The 20000-nt window shown below is 42.8% G+C and overlaps 39 non-coding genes and 23 pseudogenes across 39 annotated transcripts in view; all 62 read left to right on the top strand.

The window, feature by feature from the left end:
• Positions 1-5479: 5479 nt before the first annotated feature.
• LOC132969724 (5S ribosomal RNA) lies at positions 5480-5598 on the top strand (annotated as a pseudogene).
• A 123-nt stretch (positions 5599-5721) lies between these two features.
• LOC132970315 (5S ribosomal RNA) lies at positions 5722-5840 on the top strand. The gene has a single exon (XR_009672168.1). It is a non-coding gene; the product is annotated as a 5S ribosomal RNA (ribosomal RNA).
• A 124-nt stretch (positions 5841-5964) lies between these two features.
• LOC132970227 (5S ribosomal RNA) lies at positions 5965-6083 on the top strand. The gene has a single exon (XR_009672086.1). It is a non-coding gene; the product is annotated as a 5S ribosomal RNA (ribosomal RNA).
• Positions 6084-6205: 122 nt separating this feature from the next.
• On the top strand, positions 6206-6314 carry LOC132969835 (5S ribosomal RNA; annotated as a pseudogene).
• A 123-nt stretch (positions 6315-6437) lies between these two features.
• On the top strand, positions 6438-6546 carry LOC132969908 (5S ribosomal RNA; annotated as a pseudogene).
• A 122-nt stretch (positions 6547-6668) lies between these two features.
• Positions 6669-6777, top strand: LOC132969841 (5S ribosomal RNA; annotated as a pseudogene).
• A 123-nt stretch (positions 6778-6900) lies between these two features.
• LOC132970330 (5S ribosomal RNA) lies at positions 6901-7019 on the top strand. Its single transcript, XR_009672179.1, has one exon. It is a non-coding gene; the product is annotated as a 5S ribosomal RNA (ribosomal RNA).
• Positions 7020-7144: 125 nt separating this feature from the next.
• Positions 7145-7263, top strand: LOC132970208 (5S ribosomal RNA). Its single transcript, XR_009672068.1, has one exon. It is a non-coding gene; the product is annotated as a 5S ribosomal RNA (ribosomal RNA).
• Positions 7264-7385: 122 nt separating this feature from the next.
• LOC132969834 (5S ribosomal RNA) lies at positions 7386-7494 on the top strand (annotated as a pseudogene).
• A 123-nt stretch (positions 7495-7617) lies between these two features.
• LOC132969842 (5S ribosomal RNA) lies at positions 7618-7736 on the top strand. The gene has a single exon (XR_009671774.1). It is a non-coding gene; the product is annotated as a 5S ribosomal RNA (ribosomal RNA).
• A 123-nt stretch (positions 7737-7859) lies between these two features.
• LOC132970226 (5S ribosomal RNA) lies at positions 7860-7978 on the top strand. The gene has a single exon (XR_009672085.1). It is a non-coding gene; the product is annotated as a 5S ribosomal RNA (ribosomal RNA).
• Positions 7979-8099: 121 nt separating this feature from the next.
• LOC132970333 (5S ribosomal RNA) lies at positions 8100-8218 on the top strand. Its single transcript, XR_009672180.1, has one exon. It is a non-coding gene; the product is annotated as a 5S ribosomal RNA (ribosomal RNA).
• A 124-nt stretch (positions 8219-8342) lies between these two features.
• Positions 8343-8461, top strand: LOC132970225 (5S ribosomal RNA). The gene has a single exon (XR_009672084.1). It is a non-coding gene; the product is annotated as a 5S ribosomal RNA (ribosomal RNA).
• Positions 8462-8583: 122 nt separating this feature from the next.
• LOC132969833 (5S ribosomal RNA) lies at positions 8584-8692 on the top strand (annotated as a pseudogene).
• Positions 8693-8815: 123 nt separating this feature from the next.
• Positions 8816-8934, top strand: LOC132969831 (5S ribosomal RNA). The gene has a single exon (XR_009671773.1). It is a non-coding gene; the product is annotated as a 5S ribosomal RNA (ribosomal RNA).
• Positions 8935-9057: 123 nt separating this feature from the next.
• On the top strand, positions 9058-9176 carry LOC132970011 (5S ribosomal RNA). Its single transcript, XR_009671877.1, has one exon. It is a non-coding gene; the product is annotated as a 5S ribosomal RNA (ribosomal RNA).
• A 121-nt stretch (positions 9177-9297) lies between these two features.
• On the top strand, positions 9298-9406 carry LOC132969731 (5S ribosomal RNA; annotated as a pseudogene).
• Positions 9407-9526: 120 nt separating this feature from the next.
• Positions 9527-9635, top strand: LOC132969784 (5S ribosomal RNA; annotated as a pseudogene).
• Positions 9636-9756: 121 nt separating this feature from the next.
• On the top strand, positions 9757-9865 carry LOC132969846 (5S ribosomal RNA; annotated as a pseudogene).
• A 122-nt stretch (positions 9866-9987) lies between these two features.
• LOC132970062 (5S ribosomal RNA) lies at positions 9988-10106 on the top strand. The gene has a single exon (XR_009671926.1). It is a non-coding gene; the product is annotated as a 5S ribosomal RNA (ribosomal RNA).
• A 123-nt stretch (positions 10107-10229) lies between these two features.
• LOC132970309 (5S ribosomal RNA) lies at positions 10230-10348 on the top strand. Its single transcript, XR_009672163.1, has one exon. It is a non-coding gene; the product is annotated as a 5S ribosomal RNA (ribosomal RNA).
• Positions 10349-10468: 120 nt separating this feature from the next.
• On the top strand, positions 10469-10587 carry LOC132970229 (5S ribosomal RNA). Its single transcript, XR_009672088.1, has one exon. It is a non-coding gene; the product is annotated as a 5S ribosomal RNA (ribosomal RNA).
• Positions 10588-10708: 121 nt separating this feature from the next.
• LOC132970392 (5S ribosomal RNA) lies at positions 10709-10827 on the top strand (annotated as a pseudogene).
• Positions 10828-10949: 122 nt separating this feature from the next.
• LOC132969993 (5S ribosomal RNA) lies at positions 10950-11068 on the top strand. The gene has a single exon (XR_009671860.1). It is a non-coding gene; the product is annotated as a 5S ribosomal RNA (ribosomal RNA).
• Positions 11069-11189: 121 nt separating this feature from the next.
• Positions 11190-11298, top strand: LOC132969844 (5S ribosomal RNA; annotated as a pseudogene).
• Positions 11299-11421: 123 nt separating this feature from the next.
• On the top strand, positions 11422-11540 carry LOC132970239 (5S ribosomal RNA). Its single transcript, XR_009672097.1, has one exon. It is a non-coding gene; the product is annotated as a 5S ribosomal RNA (ribosomal RNA).
• A 122-nt stretch (positions 11541-11662) lies between these two features.
• On the top strand, positions 11663-11781 carry LOC132970061 (5S ribosomal RNA). Its single transcript, XR_009671925.1, has one exon. It is a non-coding gene; the product is annotated as a 5S ribosomal RNA (ribosomal RNA).
• Positions 11782-11902: 121 nt separating this feature from the next.
• Positions 11903-12021, top strand: LOC132970308 (5S ribosomal RNA). The gene has a single exon (XR_009672162.1). It is a non-coding gene; the product is annotated as a 5S ribosomal RNA (ribosomal RNA).
• Positions 12022-12141: 120 nt separating this feature from the next.
• On the top strand, positions 12142-12260 carry LOC132970218 (5S ribosomal RNA). The gene has a single exon (XR_009672077.1). It is a non-coding gene; the product is annotated as a 5S ribosomal RNA (ribosomal RNA).
• Positions 12261-12381: 121 nt separating this feature from the next.
• LOC132970391 (5S ribosomal RNA) lies at positions 12382-12500 on the top strand (annotated as a pseudogene).
• Positions 12501-12622: 122 nt separating this feature from the next.
• LOC132969992 (5S ribosomal RNA) lies at positions 12623-12741 on the top strand. The gene has a single exon (XR_009671859.1). It is a non-coding gene; the product is annotated as a 5S ribosomal RNA (ribosomal RNA).
• A 121-nt stretch (positions 12742-12862) lies between these two features.
• On the top strand, positions 12863-12981 carry LOC132969926 (5S ribosomal RNA). The gene has a single exon (XR_009671794.1). It is a non-coding gene; the product is annotated as a 5S ribosomal RNA (ribosomal RNA).
• Positions 12982-13104: 123 nt separating this feature from the next.
• LOC132970156 (5S ribosomal RNA) lies at positions 13105-13223 on the top strand. Its single transcript, XR_009672017.1, has one exon. It is a non-coding gene; the product is annotated as a 5S ribosomal RNA (ribosomal RNA).
• A 124-nt stretch (positions 13224-13347) lies between these two features.
• LOC132969998 (5S ribosomal RNA) lies at positions 13348-13466 on the top strand. The gene has a single exon (XR_009671865.1). It is a non-coding gene; the product is annotated as a 5S ribosomal RNA (ribosomal RNA).
• Positions 13467-13587: 121 nt separating this feature from the next.
• Positions 13588-13696, top strand: LOC132969730 (5S ribosomal RNA; annotated as a pseudogene).
• Positions 13697-13816: 120 nt separating this feature from the next.
• LOC132969726 (5S ribosomal RNA) lies at positions 13817-13925 on the top strand (annotated as a pseudogene).
• A 121-nt stretch (positions 13926-14046) lies between these two features.
• On the top strand, positions 14047-14165 carry LOC132970145 (5S ribosomal RNA). Its single transcript, XR_009672006.1, has one exon. It is a non-coding gene; the product is annotated as a 5S ribosomal RNA (ribosomal RNA).
• A 122-nt stretch (positions 14166-14287) lies between these two features.
• On the top strand, positions 14288-14406 carry LOC132969981 (5S ribosomal RNA). The gene has a single exon (XR_009671848.1). It is a non-coding gene; the product is annotated as a 5S ribosomal RNA (ribosomal RNA).
• Positions 14407-14527: 121 nt separating this feature from the next.
• LOC132969762 (5S ribosomal RNA) lies at positions 14528-14636 on the top strand (annotated as a pseudogene).
• Positions 14637-14758: 122 nt separating this feature from the next.
• On the top strand, positions 14759-14877 carry LOC132969820 (5S ribosomal RNA). Its single transcript, XR_009671772.1, has one exon. It is a non-coding gene; the product is annotated as a 5S ribosomal RNA (ribosomal RNA).
• Positions 14878-15000: 123 nt separating this feature from the next.
• LOC132969987 (5S ribosomal RNA) lies at positions 15001-15119 on the top strand. Its single transcript, XR_009671854.1, has one exon. It is a non-coding gene; the product is annotated as a 5S ribosomal RNA (ribosomal RNA).
• A 121-nt stretch (positions 15120-15240) lies between these two features.
• LOC132969728 (5S ribosomal RNA) lies at positions 15241-15349 on the top strand (annotated as a pseudogene).
• Positions 15350-15469: 120 nt separating this feature from the next.
• LOC132969783 (5S ribosomal RNA) lies at positions 15470-15578 on the top strand (annotated as a pseudogene).
• A 121-nt stretch (positions 15579-15699) lies between these two features.
• Positions 15700-15808, top strand: LOC132969845 (5S ribosomal RNA; annotated as a pseudogene).
• Positions 15809-15930: 122 nt separating this feature from the next.
• On the top strand, positions 15931-16049 carry LOC132970060 (5S ribosomal RNA). The gene has a single exon (XR_009671924.1). It is a non-coding gene; the product is annotated as a 5S ribosomal RNA (ribosomal RNA).
• A 123-nt stretch (positions 16050-16172) lies between these two features.
• LOC132970307 (5S ribosomal RNA) lies at positions 16173-16291 on the top strand. Its single transcript, XR_009672161.1, has one exon. It is a non-coding gene; the product is annotated as a 5S ribosomal RNA (ribosomal RNA).
• Positions 16292-16411: 120 nt separating this feature from the next.
• On the top strand, positions 16412-16530 carry LOC132970206 (5S ribosomal RNA). The gene has a single exon (XR_009672066.1). It is a non-coding gene; the product is annotated as a 5S ribosomal RNA (ribosomal RNA).
• A 121-nt stretch (positions 16531-16651) lies between these two features.
• On the top strand, positions 16652-16770 carry LOC132970389 (5S ribosomal RNA; annotated as a pseudogene).
• Positions 16771-16892: 122 nt separating this feature from the next.
• Positions 16893-17011, top strand: LOC132969978 (5S ribosomal RNA). The gene has a single exon (XR_009671845.1). It is a non-coding gene; the product is annotated as a 5S ribosomal RNA (ribosomal RNA).
• A 121-nt stretch (positions 17012-17132) lies between these two features.
• LOC132969843 (5S ribosomal RNA) lies at positions 17133-17241 on the top strand (annotated as a pseudogene).
• Positions 17242-17364: 123 nt separating this feature from the next.
• Positions 17365-17483, top strand: LOC132970238 (5S ribosomal RNA). Its single transcript, XR_009672096.1, has one exon. It is a non-coding gene; the product is annotated as a 5S ribosomal RNA (ribosomal RNA).
• A 122-nt stretch (positions 17484-17605) lies between these two features.
• LOC132970059 (5S ribosomal RNA) lies at positions 17606-17724 on the top strand. The gene has a single exon (XR_009671923.1). It is a non-coding gene; the product is annotated as a 5S ribosomal RNA (ribosomal RNA).
• A 121-nt stretch (positions 17725-17845) lies between these two features.
• On the top strand, positions 17846-17964 carry LOC132970306 (5S ribosomal RNA). The gene has a single exon (XR_009672160.1). It is a non-coding gene; the product is annotated as a 5S ribosomal RNA (ribosomal RNA).
• Positions 17965-18084: 120 nt separating this feature from the next.
• LOC132970194 (5S ribosomal RNA) lies at positions 18085-18203 on the top strand. The gene has a single exon (XR_009672055.1). It is a non-coding gene; the product is annotated as a 5S ribosomal RNA (ribosomal RNA).
• A 121-nt stretch (positions 18204-18324) lies between these two features.
• On the top strand, positions 18325-18443 carry LOC132970388 (5S ribosomal RNA; annotated as a pseudogene).
• A 122-nt stretch (positions 18444-18565) lies between these two features.
• Positions 18566-18684, top strand: LOC132969991 (5S ribosomal RNA). The gene has a single exon (XR_009671858.1). It is a non-coding gene; the product is annotated as a 5S ribosomal RNA (ribosomal RNA).
• A 121-nt stretch (positions 18685-18805) lies between these two features.
• LOC132969925 (5S ribosomal RNA) lies at positions 18806-18924 on the top strand. Its single transcript, XR_009671793.1, has one exon. It is a non-coding gene; the product is annotated as a 5S ribosomal RNA (ribosomal RNA).
• Positions 18925-19047: 123 nt separating this feature from the next.
• On the top strand, positions 19048-19166 carry LOC132970155 (5S ribosomal RNA). The gene has a single exon (XR_009672016.1). It is a non-coding gene; the product is annotated as a 5S ribosomal RNA (ribosomal RNA).
• A 124-nt stretch (positions 19167-19290) lies between these two features.
• LOC132969976 (5S ribosomal RNA) lies at positions 19291-19409 on the top strand. Its single transcript, XR_009671843.1, has one exon. It is a non-coding gene; the product is annotated as a 5S ribosomal RNA (ribosomal RNA).
• A 121-nt stretch (positions 19410-19530) lies between these two features.
• LOC132969727 (5S ribosomal RNA) lies at positions 19531-19639 on the top strand (annotated as a pseudogene).
• A 120-nt stretch (positions 19640-19759) lies between these two features.
• LOC132969725 (5S ribosomal RNA) lies at positions 19760-19868 on the top strand (annotated as a pseudogene).
• Positions 19869-19989: 121 nt separating this feature from the next.
• Positions 19990-20000, top strand: part of LOC132970144 (5S ribosomal RNA) — a 119-nt gene continuing 108 nt past the window's right edge. Inside the window, exon 1 of the ribosomal RNA XR_009672005.1 lies at positions 19990-20000. This exon is cut by the window's right edge and continues 108 nt beyond it. This is a non-coding gene — a ribosomal RNA (5S ribosomal RNA).

Genomic DNA, 20000 nt, shown 5'->3' with positions numbered 1-20000 from the left:
CAAAGTTCCTCTAAATCACGTCATGAGCAACATAAAAATGATCTGTGGGGGCCTGCTGGCGTGCAGAACCCTGGGACCTGAAAAACTGGAGGTGACGGTGAGCAACATTAAAGGAAAGGAAAGGCTGCTGGATGGATTTAAAATCGGAGAGACCAGAGTCGTGGCGAGAGAACTAAATAATGATGAGCTGGTGGTGTCTTTTTTAAACCTGCCAGCGTATATCACAGATGAAGAAATAGTTTGGAAGCTGACGGGATGGGGAGTGAAACCGACATCACCAATAAAACGCAGAATGTGGCCTGGAACAATGATAGCTGACGGAACGAGGTTTGTCCGGGTCAGATTTAATGACCAGGTACAGTCACTCCCTTACTCCACAAAGTTTAACACTGTGATGGGGAACGAATACTTTAGAGTAATACATGATAGACAACAAAAAGTGTGCAGGATGTGCATCCAGCCGGGACACATCCTGAGAGAGTGTCCAGAATTTATGTGCCACAACTGTGGGGTGCAGGGACACTTTGCGCGAGAGTGCAGCGCGAACAGCACAAAATGCACAAACTGTAAAAAAAGAGAAAATGAATGTGAGTGTGAGAACGGAGAGGAAAGCAAGAACGAGGTGGAGGAGGTGTACGAGGATGAAGACGAGGCGGAGGAGGTGTACGAGGAGGAGGCGGAGGAGAAGGAGGTGATCGGAGCAAGCAGGAAGGAGATCAGAGAAGACGAGAACAGTGACGGAGAAATGGAGCAGAGCGGAGAGAGCGGAGGAGAACGGGCGTCAGAGTGCGAGCTGGAGACGCCGGAGCTGGCTGGAGAGGGAGGACAGCAGAAGCAGCGAAAAACGAGCGAGAGAGGGAAAAAAGGAGACGGAAGGGACGTGGCAGAAGACCCGGGGGTAAGCATGAGCACAGAGGGGAGGGAGATGCCTGAGAGTGGTGTTGGACAGGCGGGAGGGAGAAAAATCACGCTAAATAATACGGGTAAAAGCACCAGTCCCAATGAAACGGACAGCGAAATGGATGTGAGTGAACTGGCGAGTGCGCAAAAAAGACTAAGTCTTGGACAACGAAAAAAGTTGGTGAAAAAATTGAAATGTAAGGACAAATAATGACTGACAATAACCCCTGTAAATCCGTTTTTTTTGTTTTTATTTTTATGATAATGGCCTTTAATTTATTTTCGATAAACGTGAATGGACTAAGGAACAAAGAAAAAAGACATGCGATTCTTTCCTTGCAGAATGACGTTTTGTGCCTGCAGGAGACCAGGTGGGATGATTCCCTGGTGGAAGACATAAAAAAAGACTTTGTGGGCCATATTTTCTGCTCCAATGGCACGTCGAGGGCGAGAGGAGTGGCGGTTTTAGTCAAAACGGGTCGGGTAACAGGGGTAAATTTGGTTTATGGAGACAAAGAAGGAAGAATAATAGTAATAGACTGTGTGTATGAAACGAAAAATATAAGAATCATAAATATATATGCACCGAATGGAGAAAAAGAAAGGAAAACATTCTTCATTGCAATAAGCAAATGGTGGGAAAGGAATTGTATAATAATCGGTGACTTTAATGTGGCGATGACACCCACCGATGTGTCAAAAAATAATGTGTTTAAGGGGGATGTGAGCAGGGGGACACTTAAAGATAAAATGATAACGAAACAATGCATTGATATTTGGAGATTGCTACATCCATGGGAGAGGGTGTTCTCCAGGAGACAAATTGTACTGAATAGATTAAAACAATCTAGAATAGATTATGCTTTGGTGACATGCGAGGTAGTGAGGTGGATTAAAGAAGTTGAATATAAAACTAATATGTGGAGCGATCACGCTGGAATAGAAATCACGTTTAGAAAAGAAACGAATGTACGTAAAGGAGGGATATGGTGCTTTAATGCAAGCTTGCTGGATGATGGAATGTTTGTGAAAAGTATGGAAAGATTGTTGAATGATGTGGGATATGAGTGGAATGAGAGTGAAGATATGAATGTGTGGTGGGATAGTGTAAAAGTCAGAATTAAAAAAAAGTGTATCAATTATAGTAAAGAGAAAAAGTGGAGAGAAAATAGAAAGGAAGAGAATTTGAGAAAACAACTAAGTGAGGAAATAGCATCGCTTGACAGTGTAGATAATGTAGATGTCGAAAAATACATACATTTAAAAGAACAGTTGGGAGTGATTGAACTTAAAAAGAGTAGGGGTGCAGCCATCAGGAGTAAAATACAATATATGTATGAGGGGGAGAGGAGTACAGCCTTTTTTTTAGGTCTGGAAAAACAAAAACAAAAAAGAACAGAAATAAACAAATTATTAAATGAAGCAGGTAAAAGTGTGACAGATAAAAAGGGAATTTTAGAAATAGTAAAGGGCTATTATGAAAGCCTGTTTTCGAGACAGGAGTGTGATAGCGTGAGTGTGAACAGAGCTTTGGGTGCCTTAAAGAAAAAACTAAGCGAGGACGATAAAATGTGGTGTGATTGTGAGTTTACAGAGGGAGAAATCAGAAGTGCTTTAGAGGGGTTAAACAAAAACAAAAGTCCTGGGAGCGATGGCCTAACTGCGGAATTCTACCAAGCTTTCAAAGAGCAGCTGGTGCCCTTGGTGAACAAATTGAGTAAATATATGGAAAAAGTGAAACATATACCAAAAAGTTTAGGGGAAGGGGTGGTTACTATTTTTTACAAAAACAAGGGGGACAATAAAAATCTGGACAACTACAGACCAATCAGCCTACTCAACACAGACTACAAAATCATAGCGAAAACAATAGCCAATAGAATCAGGGAGGTAATAGGAACAATCATAGAACAAACACAATCATACAGTATACCAAACAGAGACATAGCAGACTCAATCATTTCAATAAAACAGACGGTCAGGGATATGGAAGGGGAGGGGGGAATATGGCTAGGGATTGATTTAAATAAAGCTTTTGACAGAGTAGATCACGGGTTCATGGGGAAGGTGTTAGAGAAGTTTGGATTCGGGGAGAGAATGAGAGAATGGATAAATATGTTGTATACAGGAGCGGAAAGCAAGATAAAATGTAACGGGGAACTAACTGATTCTTTTAAAATATCAAGGTCAGTGAGACAAGGATGTCCGATGTCAGCGCTGTTGTACAGCTTGGTAGCAGAGCCGCTGGCAGCACTGATATCGGAAGACGTAAACATAAAAGGTATAGGTAAGGAAAACGTAAAAATAATACAGTATGCAGATGACGTGAATATAATGGTAAAAGGAGAGGAGGATATAGAATTGATATTAAAACATGTACAAACTTATGAAAGAGCATCTGGGGCAAAAGTAAATGAAAATAAGTCAGAAATTATGTTACTAGGTAAGGAATCCAATCTAGTTAATAAGTGGGGATTTAAAACGGTGTGTGAGAGAAGAAAAGTGTTGGGAGTGAATATGGGGAAAAATGAGAATGAATGTGATGATGTAACATGGAAAGAGGTGGTGGGTAAAATTAAAAAAAACATTGAATTTGTGGAAAGCGAGGGGTCTAATGTTGAGAGGAAGGGTAGCCGTAACAAATGCTCTCGTGTTGTCCAAAGTGAATCATGCGCTGAGTACTTGTACGCTTCCGGACTGGGCCTTTAAGGAGATTTCAAAGACCATTAGGGACTTTATTTGGAAAAACAAAGCAGCGAGTATAGCTCACAAAACAATAATAGGGGCTAAAGATCAGGGGGGGCTAGCTTTGATTGATTTACTTACAAAAAAAGTAGCACTAAGAGTCAAATTGATAGGCAAATTTATGGACCAGAACCGGAACGTAGTTTGGAAAAATCACTTCAAACAATATCTGTGCAGTTTTGGACTCTACAACGAGGACAACCTGTACCAGATCAATAACCCAGATTCATTTAAACACTTGCCACGGTTTTTCCAGGAAGTACTCAGTGCGTGGTATCAGGTTTCATCCTGGACTGTACCAGAGTGCGGAACGAGAGGGTCAGTGCTACGACTGCCCTTCCTCTCGAGCCCGTATTTTAAAAATGGGGAGAGGGTAATTAAGTGTGAAGCTATGTCGAAAGCGGGATATATTAGAATAAGGGATTTACTGAACTGTGGGGGGGATTTTGATTTACAAATGGTGGTGAGGGGTTTAAAAAATAAAGGGTGTGTGTGCAGAAAGGATGTGATTGAGGGAGTGTTTGCAAATGTAAAATTGTCTTTGTCGAGCGAATGGGAAAAATTAATCAAAGAGAAGGAGGGAGTGATGCGGGACGATGTGGGGGGGATCTCCCTGTGCCTAGGGGAGAAGAAACACAACATTATAGATGTCACTACAAAAATTTGGTATAGATGCGCAATCACACATAGAATACAGAAACCCACATCCGAAGTAAAATGGACAGACACATACCCGGACATAACAAGCAACATGATATGGAAGAACATTAACATTCCGCATACACCACATGCAATATTTGACCTAGATTTCAAACTGAGGCACAGGAGGATCTTCACCTGCATCGTCCTGCATCAGATCCATAAGGAGAGGTATGAACGTGTGGGGAATTGGTTTATCTTTGGGGAAAAATAAGAGAAATGTTGGGGAAATGCAGTAAGAATGAGTGTTGGAATGAAAGGGGGTGGGAATTGTCGGTGTTGTTGGGGGTGGGAACAAAACAAAAAAATCACAATGTAATGAATATAATTTTAGCTTTTGCAAGAAAAGCGGTTTTTAACAGGAGGAAATATGCACTGTATGAAAGTAAGGAAATGAATGTGTGGAGAATGTTTGTGAATGAATGGCAAGCACATCTTAAATTGCTGTACATAGCGAATGAGAGTGAGTTTGTGAGAATGTTTGTGGAAGGTGCGAATGTGTGTAGAGTAAACGAGGAGGGAATTATGTGGGATGTCTAAATTATTTTGTTTTTGTTTTTTTTGGTACGAGGGCTTCTTTTTTGGTCATGGGGAAAATGGGTGATTTGATTTGGGTTTTTTTTTTTCTCAGTGGTTTTTTGAGAATACTGTGGGGTTTTTGTATGTTTTTGTGGTTTGTTTTCAGAGGGATGTTTGCTTTGGGGGAGGGACTCAGAAGAGTTGTCATGAGTTGGGGGTATCAGGGGTGGTTTGAGTTTTTTTTCTGATGCTATGTTTTTATTGTTTTTAGGGTGCCGTTTGCGTCAGAGGGGAGGTTTAATTTAGAGGGTGTATGTATTTTAATAGCATTTGTTGTAAATGATGTGAAAGAATTATAAATGTTTTTGTAATTTTGATAATAAAAGATAAAAAAATTAAAAAAAACACGCCCGATCTCGTCCGATCTCGGAAGCTATGCAGGGTCGGACCTGGTTAGTACTTGGATGGGTGACCGCCTGTGGAATACCAGATGCTGTTTCATTTTTTTGATCATATGTTTTTTTTTATCATATAGAGACATATTCACATGTCCAAAAATTCAGCCAGAATCAAGGGCATGACATCTTTAAAAGGCCCCTGTCTGCACACAATAATGGCTTACGGCCATACCACCCTGAACACGCCCGATCTTGTCCAATCTTGGAAGCTAAGCAGGGTCGTGCCTGGTTAGTATTTGGATGTGAGACCACCTGGGAATACCAGGTGCTGTAAGCTTTTTCATTTTTTTGATCATATGTTTTTTTTTTTATCATATGGAGACATATTCACATGTACAAAAATTCAGCCAGAATCAAGGGCATGACATCTTTAAACGGCCCCTTTCTGCACACAATAATGGCTTACGGCCATACCACCCTGAACAAGCCCGATCTCGTCCGATCTTGGAAACTAAGCAGGGTCGGGCCTGGTTATTACTTGGATGGGAGACCACCTGGGAATACCATGTGCTGTAAGCTTTTTCATTTTTTTGATCATATGTTTTTTTTTTTTATCATATAGAGACATATTCACATGTCCAAAAATTCAGGCAGAATCAAGGGCATGACATGTTTAAAAGGCCCCTGTCTGCACACAATAATGGCTTACGGCCATACCACCCTGAACACGCCCGATCTTGTCTGATCTCAGAAACTAAGCAGGGTCGGGCCTGGTTAGTACTTGGATGGGAGACCGCCTGGGAATACCAGGTGCTGTAAGCTTTTTCATTTTTTTGATCATATGTTTTTTTTTTATCATAGAGAGACATATTCACATGTCCAAAAATTCAGCCAGAATCAAGGGCATGACATGTTTAAATGGCCCCTGTCTGCACACAATAATGGCTTACGGCCATACCACCCTGAACTCGTCCGATATTGGAAGCTAAGCAGAGTCGGGCCTGGTTATTACTTGGATGGGAGACCGCCTGGGAATACCAGGTGCTGTAAGCTTTTTCATTTTTTTTGATCATATGTTTTTTTTTTATCATATAGAGACATATTCACATGTCCAAAAATTCAGCCAGAATCAAGGGCATGACATCTTTAAAAGGCCCCTTTCTGCACACAATAATGGCTTACAGCCATACAACCCTGAACTCGTCCGATCTCGGAAGGTAAGCATGGTGGGGCCTGGTTAGGACTTGGATGGGAGACCGCCTGGGAATACCAGGTGCTGCAAGCTTTTTCATTTTTTTGATCATATGTTTTTTTTTTATCATATGGAGACATATTCACATGTCCAAAAATTCAGCCAGAATCAAGGGAATGACATCTTTAAAAGGCCCCTTTCTGCACACAATAATGGCTTAAGGCCATACCACCCTGAACTTGTCCGATCTCGGAAGCTAAGCAGTGTCGGGTCTGGTTAGTACTTGGATGGGAGACCGCCTGGGAATACCAGGTGCTGTAAGCTTTTTCATTTTTTTGATCATATGTTTTTTTTTTTATCATATGGAGACATAATCACATGTACAAAAATTCAGGCAGAATCAAGGGCATGACATGTTTAAAAGGCCCCTGTCTGCACACAATAATGGCTTACGGCCATACCACCCTGAACACGCCCGATCTTGTCTGATCTCAGAAACTAAGCAGGGTCGGGCCTGGTTAGTACTTGGATGGGAGACCGCCTGGGAATACCATGTGCTGTAAGCTTTTTCATTTTTTTGATCATATGTTTTTTTTTTTTTATCATATAGAGACATATTCACATGTCCAAAAATTCAGGCAGAATCAAGGGCATGACATGTTTAAAAGGCCCCTGTCTGCACACAATAATGGCTTACGGCCATACCACCCTGAACACGCCCGATCTTGTCCGATCTCAGAAACTAAGCAGGGTCGGGCCTGGTTAGTACTTGGATGGGAGACCGCCTGGGAATACCAGGTGCTGTAAGCTTTTTCATTTTTTTGATCATATGTTTTTTTTTTATCATAGAGAGACATATTCACATGTCCAAAAATTCAGGCAGAATCAAGGGCATGACATGTTTAAATGGCCCCTGTCTGCACACAATAATGGCTTACGGCCATACCACCCTGAACTCGTCCGATATTGGAAGCTAAGCAGAGTCGGGCCTGGTTATTACTTGGATGGGAGACCGCCTGGGAATACCAGGTGCTGTAAGCTTTTTCATTTTTTTTGATCATATGTTTTTTTTTTATCATATAGAGACATATTCACATGTCCAAAAATTCAGGCAGAATCAAGGGCATGACATGTTTAAAAGGCCCCTGTCTGCACACAATAATGGCTTACGGCCATACCACCCTGAACACGCCCGATCTCGTCTGATCTCGGAAGCTAAGCAGGGTCGGGCCTGGTTAGTACTTGGATGGGAGACCGCCTGGGAATACCAGGTGCTGTAAGTTTTTTCATTTTTTTGATCATATGTTTTTTTTTTTATCATATAGAGACATATTCACATTTTCAAAAATTCAGCCAGAATCAAGGGCATGACATCTTTAAAAGGCCCCTTTCTGCATACAATAATGGCTTACGGCCATACCACCCTGAACACGCCCGATCTTGTCTGATCTCAGAAACTAAGCAGGGTCGGGCCTGGTTAGTACTTGGATGGGAGACCGCCTGGGAATACCAGGTGCTGTAAGCTTTTTCATTTTTTTTGATCATATGTTTTTTTTATCATATAGAGACATATTCAAATGTCCAAAAATTCAGCCAGAATCAAGGGCATGACATCTTTAAAAGGCCCCTGTCTGCACACAATAATGGCTTACGGCCATACCACCCTGAACAAGCCCGATCTTGTCTGATCTCAGAAACTAAGCAGGGTCGGGCCTGGTTAGTACTTGGATGGGAGACCGCCTGGGAATACCATGTGCTGTAAGCTTTTTCATTTTTTTGATCATATGTTTTTTTTTTTTATCATATAGAGACATATTCACATGTCCAAAAATTCAGGCAGAATCAAGGGCATGACATGTTTAAAAGGCCCCTGTCTGCACACAATAATGGCTTACGGCCATACCACCCTGAACACGCCCGATCTTGTCTGATCTCAGAAACTAAGCAGGGTCGGGCCTGGTTAGTACTTGGATGGGAGACCGCCTGGGAATACCAGGTGCTGTAAGCTTTTTCATTTTTTTGATCATATGTTTTTTTTTTATCATAGAGAGACATATTCACATGTCCAAAAATTCAGGCAGAATCAAGGGCATGACATGTTTAAATGGCCCCTGTCTGCACACAATAATGGCTTACGGCCATACCACCCTGAACTCGTCCGATATTGGAAGCTAAGCAGAGTCGGGCCTGGTTATTACTTGGATGGGAGACCGCCTGGGAATACCAGGTGCTGTAAGCTTTTTCATTTTTTTTGATCATATGTTTTTTTTTTATCATATAGAGACATATTCACATGTCCAAAAATTCAGGCAGAATCAAGGGCATGACATGTTTAAAAGGCCCCTGTCTGCACACAATAATGGCTTACGGCCATACCACCCTGAACACGCCCGATCTCGTCTGATCTCGGAAGCTAAGCAGGGTCGGGCCTGGTTAGTACTTGGATGGGAGACCGCCTGGGAATACCAGGTGCTGTAAGTTTTTTCATTTTTTTGATCATATGTTTTTTTTTTGATCATATAGAGACATATTCACATGTCCAAAAATTCAGCCAGAATCAAGGGCATGACATCTTTAAAAGGCCCCTTTCTGCATACAATAATGGCTTACGGCCATACCACCCTGAACACGCCCGATCTCGTCTGATCTCGGAAGCTAAGCAGGGTCGGGCCTGGTTAGTACTTGGATGGGAGACCGCCTGGGAATACCAGGTGCTGTAAGCTTTTTCATTTTTTTTGATCATATGTTTTTTTTATCATATAGAGACATATTCAAATGTCCAAAAATTCTGCCAGAATCAAGGGCATGACATCTTTAAAAGGCCCCTGTCTGCACACAATAATGGCTTACGGCCATACCACCCTGAACACGCCCGATCTCGGAAGCTAAGCAAGGTCAGGCCTGGTTAGTACTTGGATGGGAGACCGCCTAGGAATACCAGGTGCTGTAAGCTTTTTCATTTTTTTGATCATGTGTTTTTTTTTTATCATAGAGAGACATATTCACATGTCCAACAATTCAGCCAGAATCAAGGGAATGACATCTTTAAGGCCCATTTCTGCACACAATAATGGCTTACGGACATACCACCCTGAACTCGTCCGATCTCGGACGCTAAGCAGGGTCGGGCCTGGTTAGTACTTAGATGGGAGACCGCCTGGGAATACCAGGTGCTGTAAGCTTTTTCATTTTTTTGATCATATGTTTTTTTTTATCATATAGAGACATATTCACATGTCCAAAAATTCAGCCAGAACCAAGGGCATGACATCTTTAAAAGGCCCCTTTCTGCACACAATAATGGCTTACGGCCATACAACCCTGAACTCGTCCGATCTCAGAAGGTAAGCAGGGTCGGGCCTGGTTAGTACTTGGATGGGAGACCGCCTGGGAATACTAGGTGCTATAAGCTTTTTCATTTTTTTGATCATATGTTTTTTTTTTATCATATAGAGACATATTCACATGTCCAAAAATTTAGCCAGAATCAAGGGCATGATATCTTTAAAAGGCCCCTTTCTGCACACAATAATGGCTTACGGCCATACCACCCTGAACACGCCCGATCTCGTCCGATCTCGGAAGCTATGCAGGGTCGGGCCTGGTTAGTACTTGGATGGGAGACCGCCTGGGAATACCAGGTGCTGTAAGTTTTTTCATTTTTTTTGATCATATGTTTTTTTTTTATCATATAGAGACTTATTCACATGTCCAAAAATTCAGCCAGAATCAAGGGCATGACATCTTTAAAAGGCCCCTTTCTGCATACAATAATGGCTTACGGCCATACCACCCTTAACACGCCCGATCTCGTCCCATCTCGGAAGCTAAGCAGGGTCGGGCCTGGTTAGTACTTGAATGGGGGACCGCCTGGGAATACCAGATGCTGTAAGCTTTTTTATTTTTTTGATCATATGTTTTTTTTATCATAGAGAGACATATTCACATGTCCACAAATTCAGCCAGAATCAAGGGCATGACATCTTTAAAAGGCCCCTGTCTGCACACAATAATGGCTTACAGCCATACCACCCTGAACACGCCCGATCTCGTCCGATCTCGGAAGCTAAGCAGGGTCGGGCCTGGATAGTACTTGGATGGGAGACCACCTGGGAATACCAGGTGCTGTAAGCATTTTCATTTTTTTGATCATATGTTTTTTTTTATCATATAGAGACATATTCACATGTCCAAAAATTCAGCCAGAATCAAGGGCATGACATCTTTAAAAGGCCCCTTTCTGCACACAATAACAGCTTACGGCCATACCACCCTTAACACGCCCGATCTCGTCCGATCTCGGAAACTAAGTAGGGTCGTGCCTGGATAGTACTTGGATGGGAGACCGCCTGGGAATACCAGACGCTGTAAGCTTTTTCATTTTTTTGATCATATGTTTTTTTTTTATCATATAGAGACATATTCACATGTCCAAAAATTTAGCCAGAATCAAGGGCATGACATCTTTAAAAGGCCCCTTTCTGCACACAATAATGGCTTACGGCCATACCACCCTGAACACGCCCGATCTCGTCCGATCTCGGAAGCTATGCAGGGTCGGGCCTGGTTAGTACTTGGATGGGAGACCGCCTGGGAATACCAGGTGCTGTAAGCTTTTTCATTTTTTTGATCATATGTTTTTTTTTATCATATAGAGACATATTCACATGTCCAAAAATTCAGCCAGAATCAAGGTCATGACATCTTTAAAAGGCCCCTTTCTGCACACAATAATGGCTTACGGCCATACAACCCTGAACTCGTCCGATCTCAGAAGGTAAGCAGGGTCGGGCCTGGTTAGTACTTGGATGGGAGACAGCCTGGGAATACCAGGTGCTGTAAGCTTCTTCATTTTTTTGATCATATGTTTTTTTTTTTATCATATAGAGACATATTCACATGTCCAAAAATTCAGCCAGAATCAAGGGCATGACATCTTTAAAAGGCCCCTGTCTGCACACAATAATGACTTATGGCCATACCACCCTGAACACGCCCGATCTCGTCTGATCTCGGCAGCTAAGCAGGGTCGGGCCTGGTTAATACTTGGATGGGAGACCGCCTGGGAATACTAGGTGCTATAAGCTTTTTCATTTTTTTGATCATATGTTTTTTTTTTATCATATAGAGACATATTCACATGTCCAAAAATTTAGCCAGAATCAAGGGCATGATATCTTTAAAAGGCCCCTTTCTGCACACAATAATGGCTTACGGCCATACCACCCTGAACACGCCCGATCTCGTCCGATCTCGGAAGCTATGCAGGGTCGGGCCTGGTTAGTACTTGGATGGGAGACCGCCTGGGAATACCAGGTGCTGTAAGTTTTTCATTTTTTTGATCATATGTTTTTTTTTTATCATATAGAGACTTATTCACATGTCCAAAAATTCAGCCAGAATCAAGGGCATGACATCTTTAAAAGGCCCCTTTCTGCATACAATAATGGCTTACGGCCATACCACCCTTAACACGCCCGATCTCGTCCCATCTCGGAAGCTAAGCAGGGTCGGGCCTGGTTAGTACTTGAATGGGGGACCGCCTGGGAATACCAGATGCTGTAAGCTTTTTTATTTTTTTGATCATATGTTTTTTTTATCATAGAGAGACATATTCACATGTCCACAAATTCAGCCAGAATCAAGGGCATGACATCTTTAAAAGGCCCCTGTCTGCACACAATAATGGCTTACAGCCATACCACCCTGAACACGCCCGATCTCGTCCGATCTCGGAAGCTAAGCAGGGTCGGGCCTGGATAGTACTTGGATGGGAGACCACCTGGGAATACCAGGTGCTGTAAGCATTTTCATTTTTTTGATCATATGTTTTTTTTTATCATATAGAGACATATTCACATGTCCAAAAATTCAGCCAGAATCAAGGGCATGACATCTTTAAAAGGCCCCTTTCTGCACACAATAACAGCTTACGGCCATACCACCCTTAACACGCCCGATCTCGTCCGATCTCGGAAACTAAGTAGGGTCGTGCCTGGATAGTACTTGGATGGGAGACCGCCTGGGAATACCAGACGCTGTAAGCTTTTTCATTTTTTTGATCATATGTTTTTTTTTTATCATATAGAGACATATTCACATGTCCAAAAATTTAGCCAGAATCAAGGGCATGACATCTTTAAAAGGCCCCTTTCTGCACACAATAATGGCTTACGGCCATACCACCCTGAACACGCCCGATCTCGTCCGATCTCGGAAGCTATGCAGGGTCGGGCCTGGTTAGTACTTGGATGGGAGACCGCCTGGGAATACCAGGTGCTGTAAGCTTTTTCATTTTTTTGATCATATGTTTTTTTTTATCATATAGAGACATATTCACATGTCCAAAAATTCAGCCAGAATCAAGGGCATGACATCTTTAAAAGGCCCCTTTCTGCACACAATAATGGCTTACGGCCATACCACCCTGAACACGCCCGATCTCGTCCGATCTCGGAAGCCAAGCAGGGTAGGGCCTGGTTAGTACTTGGATGGGAGACCACCTGGGAATACCAGGTGCTGTAAGTTTTTTCATTTTGTTTGATCATATGTTTTTTTTTTATCATATAGAGACATATTCACATGTCCAAAAATTCAGCCAGAATCAAGGGCATGACATCTTTAAAAGGCCCCTTTCTGCACACAATAATGGCTTACGGCCATACCACCCTGAACACGCCCGATCTCGTCAGATCTCGGAAGCTGAGCAGGGTCGGGCCTGGTTGGTACTTGGATGGGAGACCGCCTGGGAATACCAGGTGCTGTAAGTTTTTTCATTTTTTTGATCATATGTTTTTTTTTTTTATCATATAGAGACATATTCACATGTCCAAAAATTCAGCCAGAATCAAGGGCATGACATCTTTAAAAGGCCCCTTTCTACATGCAATAATGGCTTACGGCCATACCACCCTGAACACGCCCGATCTCGTCTGATCTCGGAAGCTAAGCAGGGTCGGGCCTGGTTAGTACTTGGATGGGAGACCGCCTGGGAATACCAGGTGCTGTAAGCTTTTTCATTTTTTTTGATCATATGTTTTTTTTATCATATAGAGACATATTCAAATGTCCAAAAATTCTGCCAGAATCAAGGGCATGACATCTTTAAAAGGCCCCTGTCTGCACACAATAATGGCTTACGGCCATACCACCCTGAACACGCCCGATCTCGGAAGCTAAGCAAGGTCAGGCCTGGTTAGTACTTGGATGGGAGACCGCCTAGGAATACCAGGTGCTGTAAGCTTTTTCATTTTTTTGATCATGTGTTTTTTTTTTATCATAGAGAGACATATTCACATGTCCAACAATTCAGCCAGAATCAAGGGAATGACATCTTTAAGGCCCATTTCTGCACACAATAATGGCTTACGGACATACCACCCTGAACTCGTCCGATCTCGGAAGCTAAGCAGGGTCGGGCCTGGTTAGTACTTAGATGGGAGACCACCTGGGAATACCAGGTGCTGTAAGCTTTTTCATTTTTTTGATCATATGTTTTTTTTTATCATATAGAGACATATTCACATGTCCAAAAATTCAGCCAGAATCAAGGGCATGACATCTTTAAAAGGCCCCTTTCTGCACACAACAATGGCTTACGGCCATACCACCCTTAACACGCCCGATCTCGTCCGATCTCGGAAGCCAAGCAGGGTAGGGCCTGGTTAATACTTGGATGGGAGACCGCCTGGGAATACCAGGTGCTGTAAGTTTTTTCATTTTTTTGATCATATGTTTTTTTTTTATCATATAGAGACATATTCACATGTCCAAAAATTCAGCCAGAATCAAGGGCATGACATCTTTAAAAGGCCCCTTTCTGCATACAATAATGGCTTACGGCCATACCACCCTGAACACGCCTGATCTCGTCTGATCTCGGAAGCTAAGCAGGGTCGGGCCTGGTTAGTACTTGGATGGGAGACCGCCTGGGAATACCAGGTGCTGTAAGCGTTTTCATTTTTTTTGATCATATGTTTTTTTTATCATATAGAGACATATTCACATGTCCAAAAATTCAGCCAGAATCAAGGGCATGACATCTTTAAAAGGCCCCTGTCTGCACACAATAATGGCTTACGGCCATACCACCCTGAACACGCCCGATCTCGGAAGCTAAGCAAGGTCAGGCCTGGTTAGTACTTGGATGGGAGACCGCCTGGGAATACCAGGTGCTATAAGCTTTTTCATTTTTTTGATCATATGTTTTTTTTTTATCATATAGAGACATATTCACATGTCCAAAAATTCAGGCAGAATCAAGGGCATGACATGTTTAAAAGGCCCCTGTCTGCACACAATAATGGCTTACGGCCATACCACCCTGAACACGCCCGATCTCGTCTGATCTCGGAAGCTAAGCAGGGTCGGGCCTGGTTAGTACTTGGATGGGAGACCGCCTGGGAATACCAGGTGCTGTAAGTTTTTTCATTTTTTTGATCATATGTTTTTTTTTTGATCATATAGAGACATATTCACATGTCCAAAAATTCAGCCAGAATCAAGGGCATGACATCTTTAAAAGGCCCCTTTCTGCATACAATAATGGCTTACGGCCATACCACCCTGAACACGCCCGATCTCGTCTGATCTCGGAAGCTAAGCAGGGTCGGGCCTGGTTAGTACTTGGATGGGAGACCGCCTGGGAATACCAGGTGCTGTAAGCTTTTTCATTTTTTTTGATCATATGTTTTTTTTATCATATAGAGACATATTCAAATGTCCAAAAATTCTGCCAGAATCAAGGGCATGACATCTTTAAAAGGCCCCTGTCTGCACACAATAATGGCTTACGGCCATACCACCCTGAACACGCCCGATCTCGGAAGCTAAGCAAGGTCAGGCCTGGTTAGTACTTGGATGGGAGACCGCCTAGGAATACCAGGTGCTGTAAGCTTTTTCATTTTTTTGATCATGTGTTTTTTTTTTATCATAGAGAGACATATTCACATGTCCAACAATTCAGCCAGAATCAAGGGAATGACATCTTTAAGGCCCATTTCTGCACACAATAATGGCTTACGGACATACCACCCTGAACTCGTCCGATCTCGGACGCTAAGCAGGGTCGGGCCTGGTTAGTACTTAGATGGGAGACCGCCTGGGAATACCAGGTGCTGTAAGCTTTTTCATTTTTTTGATCATATGTTTTTTTTTATCATATAGAGACATATTCACATGTCCAAAAATTCAGCCAGAACCAAGGGCATGACATCTTTAAAAGGCCCCTTTCTGCACACAATAATGGCTTACGGCCATACAACCCTGAACTCGTCCGATCTCAGAAGGTAAGCAGGGTCGGGCCTGGTTAGTACTTGGATGGGAGACCGCCTGGGAATACTAGGTGCTATAAGCTTTTTCATTTTTTTGATCATATGTTTTTTTTTTATCATATAGAGACATATTCACATGTCCAAAAATTTAGCCAGAATCAAGGGCATGATATCTTTAAAAGGCCCCTTTCTGCACACAATAATGGCTTACGGCCATACCACCCTGAACACGCCCGATCTCGTCCGATCTCGGAAGCTATGCAGGGTCGGGCCTGGTTAGTACTTGGATGGGAGACCGCCTGGGAATACCAGGTGCTGTAAGTTTTTTCATTTTTTTTGATCATATGTTTTTTTTTTATCATATAGAGACTTATTCACATGTCCAAAAATTCAGCCAGAATCAAGGGCATGACATCTTTAAAAGGCCCCTTTCTGCATACAATAATGGCTTACGGCCATACCACCCTTAACACGCCCGATCTCGTCCCATCTCGGAAGCTAAGCAGGGTCGGGCCTGGTTAGTACTTGAATGGGGGACCGCCTGGGAATACCAGATGCTGTAAGCTTTTTTATTTTTTTGATCATATGTTTTTTTTATCATAGAGAGACATATTCACATGTCCACAAATTCAGCCAGAATCAAGGGCATGACATCTTTAAAAGGCCCCTGTCTGCACACAATAATGGCTTACAGCCATACCACCCTGAACACGCCCGATCTCGTCCGATCTCGGAAGCTAAGCAGGGTCGGGCCTGGATAGTACTTGGATGGGAGACCACCTGGGAATACCAGGTGCTGTAAGCATTTTCATTTTTTTGATCATATGTTTTTTTTTATCATATAGAGACATATTCACATGTCCAAAAATTCAGCCAGAATCAAGGGCATGACATCTTTAAAAGGCCCCTTTCTGCACACAATAACAGCTTACGGCCATACCACCCTTAACACGCCCGATCTCGTCCGATCTCGGAAACTAAGTAGGGTCGTGCCTGGATAGTACTTGGATGGGAGACCGCCTGGGAATACCAGACGCTGTAAGCTTTTTCATTTTTTTGATCATATGTTTTTTTTTTATCATATAGAGACATATTCACATGTCCAAAAATTTAGCCAGAATCAAGGGCATGACATCTTTAAAAGGCCCCTTTCTGCACACAATAATGGCTTACGGCCATACCACCCTGAACACGCCCGATCTCGTCCGATCTCGGAAGCTATGCAGGGTCGGGCCAGGTTAGTACTTGGATGGGAGACCGCCTGGGAATACCAGGTGCTGTAAGCTTTTTCATTTTTTTGATCATATGTTTTTTTTTATCATATAGAGACATATTCACATGTCCAAAAATTCAGCCAGAATCAAGGTCATGACATCTTTAAAAGGCCCCTTTCTGCACACAATAATGGCTTACGGCCATACAACCCTGAACTCGTCCGATCTCAGAAGGTAAGCAGGGTCGGGCCTGGTTAGTACTTGGATGGGAGACAGCCTGGGAATACCAGGTGCTGTAAGCTTCTTCATTTTTTTGATCATATGTTTTTTTTTTTATCATATAGAGACATATTCACATGTCCAAAAATTCAGCCAGAATCAAGGGCATGACATCTTTAAAAGGCCCCTGTCTGCACACAATAATGACTTATGGCCATACCACCCTGAACACGCCCGATCTCGTCTGATCTCGGCAGCTAAGCAGGGTCGGGCCTGGTTAATACTTGGATGGGAGACCGCCTGGGAATACTAGGTGCTATAAGCTTTTTCATTTTTTTGATCATATGTTTTTTTTTTATCATATAGAGACATATTCACATGTCCAAAAATTTAGCCAGAATCAAGGGCATGATATCTTTAAAAGGCCCCTTTCTGCACACAATAATGGCTTACGGCCATACCACCCTGAACACGCCCGATCTCGTCCGATCTCGGAAGCTATGCAGGGTCGGGCCTGGTTAGTACTTGGATGGGAGACCGCCTGGGAATACCAGGTGCTGTAAGTTTTTCATTTTTTTGATCATATGTTTTTTTTTTATCATATAGAGACTTATTCACATGTCCAAAAATTCAGCCAGAATCAAGGGCATGACATCTTTAAAAGGCCCCTTTCTGCATACAATAATGGCTTACGGCCATACCACCCTTAACACGCCCGATCTCGTCCCATCTCGGAAGCTAAGCAGGGTCGGGCCTGGTTAGTACTTGAATGGGGGACCGCCTGGGAATACCAGATGCTGTAAGCTTTTTTATTTTTTTGATCATATGTTTTTTTTATCATAGAGAGACATATTCACATGTCCACAAATTCAGCCAGAATCAAGGGCATGACATCTTTAAAAGGCCCCTGTCTGCACACAATAATGGCTTACAGCCATACCACCCTGAACACGCCCGATCTCGTCCGATCTCGGAAGCTAAGCAGGGTCGGGCCTGGATAGTACTTGGATGGGAGACCACCTGGGAATACCAGGTGCTGTAAGCATTTTCATTTTTTTGATCATATGTTTTTTTTTATCATATAGAGACATATTCACATGTCCAAAAATTCAGCCAGAATCAAGGGCATGACATCTTTAAAAGGCCCCTTTCTGCACACAATAACAGCTTACGGCCATACCACCCTTAACACGCCCGATCTCGTCCGATCTCGGAAACTAAGTAGGGTCGTGCCTGGATAGTACTTGGATGGGAGACCGCCTGGGAATACCAGACGCTGTAAGCTTTTTCATTTTTTTGATCATATGTTTTTTTTTTATCATATAGAGACATATTCACATGTCCAAAAATTTAGCCAGAATCAAGGGCATGACATCTTTAAAAGGCCCCTTTCTGCACACAATAATGGCTTACGGCCATACCACCCTGAACACGCCCGATCTCGTCCGATCTCGGAAGCTATGCAGGGTCGGGCCTGGTTAGTACTTGGATGGGAGACCGCCTGGGAATACCAGGTGCTGTAAGCTTTTTCATTTTTTTGATCATATGTTTTTTTTTATCATATAGAGACATATTCACATGTCCAAAAATTCAGCCAGAATCAAGGGCATGACATCTTTAAAAGGCCCCTTTCTGCACACAATAATGGCTTACGGCCATACCACCCTGAACACGCCCGATCTCGTCCGATCTCGGAAGCCAAGCAGGGTAGGGCCTGGTTAGTACTTGGATGGGAGACCACCTGGGAATACCAGGTGCTGTAAGTTTTTTCATTTTGTTTGATCATATGTTTTTTTTTTATCATATAGAGACATATTCACATGTCCAAAAATTCAGCCAGAATCAAGGGCATGACATCTTTAAAAGGCCCCTTTCTGCACACAATAATGGCTTACGGCCATACCACCCTGAACACGCCCGATCTCGTCAGATCTCGGAAGCTGAGCAGGGTCGGGCCTGGTTGGTACTTGGATGGGAGACCGCCTGGGAATACCAGGTGCTGTAAGTTTTTTCATTTTTTTGATCATATGTTTTTTTTTTTTATCATATAGAGACATATTCACATGTCCAAAAATTCAGCCAGAATCAAGGGCATGACATCTTTAAAAGGCCCCTTTCTACATGCAATAATGGCTTACGGCCATACCACCCTGAACACGCCCGATCTCGTCTGATCTCGGAAGCTAAGCAGGGTCGGGCCTGGTTAGTACTTGGATGGGAGACCGCCTGGGAATACCAGGTGCTGTAAGCTTTTTCATTTTTTTTGATCATATGTTTTTTTTATCATATAGAGACATATTCAAATGTCCAAAAATTCTGCCAGAATCAAGGGCATGACATCTTTAAAAGGCCCCTGTCTGCACACAATAATGGCTTACGGCCATACCACCCTGAACACGCCCGATCTCGGAAGCTAAGCAAGGTCAGGCCTGGTTAGTACTTGGATGGGAGACCGCCTAGGAATACCAGGTGCTGTAAGCTTTTTCATTTTTTTGATCATGTGTTTTTTTTTTATCATAGAGAGACATATTCACATGTCCAACAATTCAGCCAGAATCAAGGGAATGACATCTTTAAGGCCCATTTCTGCACACAATAATGGCTTACGGACATACCACCCTGAACTCGTCCGATCTCGGAAGCTAAGCAGGGTCGGGCCTGGTTAGTACTTAGATGGGAGACCACCTGGGAATACCAGGTGCTGTAAGCTTTTTCATTTTTTTGATCATATGTTTTTTTTTATCATATAGAGACATATTCACATGTCCAAAAATTCAGCCAGAATCAAGGGCATGACATCTTTAAAAGGCCCCTTTCTGCACACAACAATGGCTTACGGCCA

The sequence above is a fragment of the Labrus mixtus genome, unplaced genomic scaffold, assembly GCF_963584025.1.
Source record: "Labrus mixtus unplaced genomic scaffold, fLabMix1.1 SCAFFOLD_63, whole genome shotgun sequence".
NCBI classification, from domain to species: Eukaryota; Metazoa; Chordata; class Actinopteri; order Labriformes; family Labridae; genus Labrus; species Labrus mixtus.
Note: the sequence above shows the minus strand (reverse complement) of the source record. Positions and strands in the feature narration are given on the sequence as shown.